This window comes from Triticum urartu, chromosome 3, assembly GCF_003073215.2.
Source record: "Triticum urartu cultivar G1812 chromosome 3, Tu2.1, whole genome shotgun sequence".
NCBI classification, from domain to species: Eukaryota; Viridiplantae; Streptophyta; class Magnoliopsida; order Poales; family Poaceae; genus Triticum; species Triticum urartu.
Genome location: NC_053024.1, coordinates 174,583,609 through 174,587,526, shown reverse-complemented (window position 1 = coordinate 174,587,526; position 3,918 = coordinate 174,583,609).

Here is a 3,918-nt window from a genome sequence, read left to right as displayed (position 1 = left end):
TTGTTTTATCACTAGTTTAGTTTATAGAAGAAAATTAAAAAATGGAATTAAGTTTGCCTCATACACTTCATCTTTTTAATATCTTTCGTGAATATGATGGAAAGGAAAATTGCGCCAAAGTGTTAGAAGAAGAATTGATTAAATTTTTTGGCACTAAATCTTTGAATGATGAGCATGATTGCAATGTTGTTAGTATGAATTCCTTGACTATCTATGATGCTAATAATATGCAAAGCCACAAGCTTGGGTAAGCTATGTTTGATGAAGATGATATTTTTTGTCCCCCAAGTTTTGATGAGCAAATTTATTATGATGAAAGCATGCCTCTTATTTATGATGATTATATTAATGAAAGTGGATTTGGAGAGCTCATGACTTTATTTTGTGATGAATCCACTATTCCGGAAGAGGTTCCAATTGATTATGAGAACAAAGTTGCTATCTATGATGATTATTGTGATGACTTGTATGCTATAAATAATAATGATATCCATGAAACTTGTCATCATGATTTTAGTTTTCAATTGGATTATGCCTCACATGATAATTATTTTGTTGAGTTTGCTCCCACTATTATTCATGAGAAGAATTTTTCTTGTGTGGAGAGTAATAAAATTTCTATGCTTGTAGATCATGAAAAGAATGCTTTAGGTGCTGGTTATATTGTTGAATTCATTCATGATGCTACTGCAAATTATTATGAGGGAGGAATATATGCTTGTAGGAATTGCAATAGTATCAAGTTTCCTCTCTATGTGCTTAAAATCTTGAAGTTATCCTTGTTTTACCTTCCTATGCAAGTTGATTCTTATTCCCACAAGTTGTTTGCTCACAAAATCCCTATGCATAGGACGTGGGTTAGACTTAAATGTGCTAGTCATATTCTTCATGATGCTCTCTTTATGTTTCAATTCTTATCTTTTATATGAGCATCATTGAAATCATCATGCCTAGCTAGGGGCATTAAACGACAGCGCTTGTTGGGAGGCAACCCAATTTTATTCTTGTTCCTTGCTTTTTGTTCCTGTTTAGTAATAAATATTTCATCTAGCCTCTGTTATGGTTGTGTTTTTTATTGCAGAGTGATATTTATTTAATTCTTTTTTAAGATGATTAATAGATAAATTCCTCAGGTCCAGAGATTTATTTTAGAATTTTTGGGGTTCCAGAAATTTGTGTTAGTTACAAATTACTACAGACTGTTCTGTTTTTGACAGATTCTGTTTTTCGTGTGTTGTTTGCTTATTTTGATGAATCTATGGCTAGTAAAATAGTTTATAAACCATAGAGAAGTTGGAATACAGTAGGTTTAACACCAACATAAATAAAGAATGAGTTCATTACAGTACCTTGAAGTGGTGTTTTGTTTTCTTTCGCTAACGGAGCTTACGAGTTTTCTGTTAAGTTTTGTGTTGTGAAGTTTTCAACTTTTGGGTAAAGATTCGATGGACTATGGAATAAGGAGTGGAAAGAGCCTAAGCTTGGGGATGCCCAAGGAACCCCAAGGTAATATTCAAGGACAACCAAGAGCCTAAGCTTGGGGATGCCCCGAAAGGCATCCCCTCTTTCGTCTTCGTTCATCGGTAACTTTACTTGAAGCTATATTTGTATTTACCAAATGATATGTGTTTTGCTTGGAGCGTCAATTTATTTTGTTAGGACTTGCTTGCTGTTTGAATAAAATACCAAAATCTGAAATTCTTTAATGTTAGAGAGTCTTCATATAGTTGCATAATTATTCGACTACTCATTGATCTTCACTTATATCTTTTTAGAGCACGGCGGTGGTTTTATTTTGAAGAAATAGATGAACTCTCATGCTTCACTTATATCATTTTGAGAGTCTCCAAACAGCATGGTAATTTTCTTTGGTTATGAATTTAGTCCTAATATGATGGGCATCCAAGAGGGATATAATAAAAACTTTCATATAAAGTGCATTGAATACGAAGAGAGGTTTGATACTTGATAATTATTTTGAGATATGGAGATGGTGATATTAGAGTCATGCTAGTTGAGTAGTTGTGAATTTGAGAAATACTTGTGTTGAAGTTTGTGATTCCCGTAGCATGCACGTATGGTGAACCGTTATGTGACGAAGTCGGAGCATGATTTATTTATTGATTGTCTTCCTTATGAGTGGCGGTCGGGGACGAGCGATGGTTTTTTCCTACCAACCTATCCCCCCTAGGAGCATGCGTGTAGTACTTTGTTTCGATAACTAATAGATTTTTGCAATAAGCATGTGAGTTCTTTATGATTAATGTTGAGTCCATGGATTATACGCACTCTCGCCCTTCCACCATTGCTAGCCTCTCTAATACCGCGCAACTTTCGCCGGTACCATAAACCCACCATATATTTTCCTCAAAACAGCCACCATACCTACCTATTATGGCATTTCCATAGCCATTCTGAGATATATTGCCATGCAACTTTCCACCGTTCCGTTTATTATGACACGTTTCATCATTTCCATATTTCTTTGCATGATCATGTAGTTGACATTGTATTTGTGGCAAAGCCACCATTCATAATTCTTTCATACATGTCACTCATGAGTCATTGCACATCCCGGTACACCGCCGGAGGCATTCATATAGAGTCATACTTTGTTCTAGTATCGAGTTGTAATCATTGAGTTGTAAATAAATAGAAGTGTGATGTTCATCATTAATAGAGCATTGTCCCAAAAAAGGAAAGGAAAAAAAGGCCAAACAAAAAAGGCAAAAAAGGAAAGGCCAAATAAAAAAAAGGGACAATGCTACTATCCTATTTTTCCACACTTGTGCTTCAAAGTAGCACCATGATCTTCATGATAGAGAGTCTCTTGTTTTGTTACTTTCATATACTAGTGGGAAATTTTCATTATAGAACTTGGCTTGTATATTCCAACAATGGGCCTACTCAAGTGCCCTAGGTCTTCATGAGCAAGCAAGTTGGATGCACACCCACTTAGTTTCTTTTGTTGAGCTTTCATACATTTATAGCTCTAGTGCATCCGTTGCATGGCAATGCCTACTCACTCACATTGATATCTATTGATGGGCATCTCCATAGCCCGTTGATACGCCTAGTTGATGTGAGACTATCTTCTCCTTTTTGTCTTCTCCACAACCACCATTCTATTCCACCTATAGTGCTATGTCCATGGCTCACGCTCATGTATTGCGTGAAGATTGAAAAAGTTTGAGAACATCAAAAGTATGAAACAATTGCTTGGCTTGTCATTGGGGTTGTGCATGATATAAATATGTTGTGTGGTGAAGATGGAGCATAGCCAGGCTATATGATTTTGTAGGGATAGCTTTCTTTGGCCATGTTATTTTGAGAAGACATAATTGCTTAGTTAGTATGCTTGAAGTATTATTATTTTTCTGTCAATAATAAACTTTTGTCTTGAATCTTATGGATCTGAATATTCTTGCCATAATAAAGAGAATTACATGGATAAATATGTTAGGTAGCTTTCCACATCAAAAATTCTGTTTTTATCATTTACCTACTCGAGGACGAGCAGGAATTAAGCTTGGGGATGCTGATACGTCTCCAACGTATCTATAATTTCTGATTGTTCCATGCTATTATATTATCTGTTTTGGATGTTTATGGGCTTTATTATACACTTTTATATTATTTTTGGGACTAACCTATTAACCCAGAGCCCAGTGCCAATTTCTATTTTTTCCTTGTTTTAGAGTATCGCAGAAAAGGAAAATCAAACGGAGTCCAATTGCCGTGAAACTTCACGGAACTTATTTTTGGACCAGAAGAAGCCCACGGAGTATCGCAGTTGGACCAAGAGAGTCCCGGGCTGCCCATGAGGGTGGGGGGCGCGCCCACCCCCTGGGCACGCCCCCTGCCTTGTGGACAGCCCGAAGATGCACCGACGTACTTCTTCCTCCCATATATACCCAT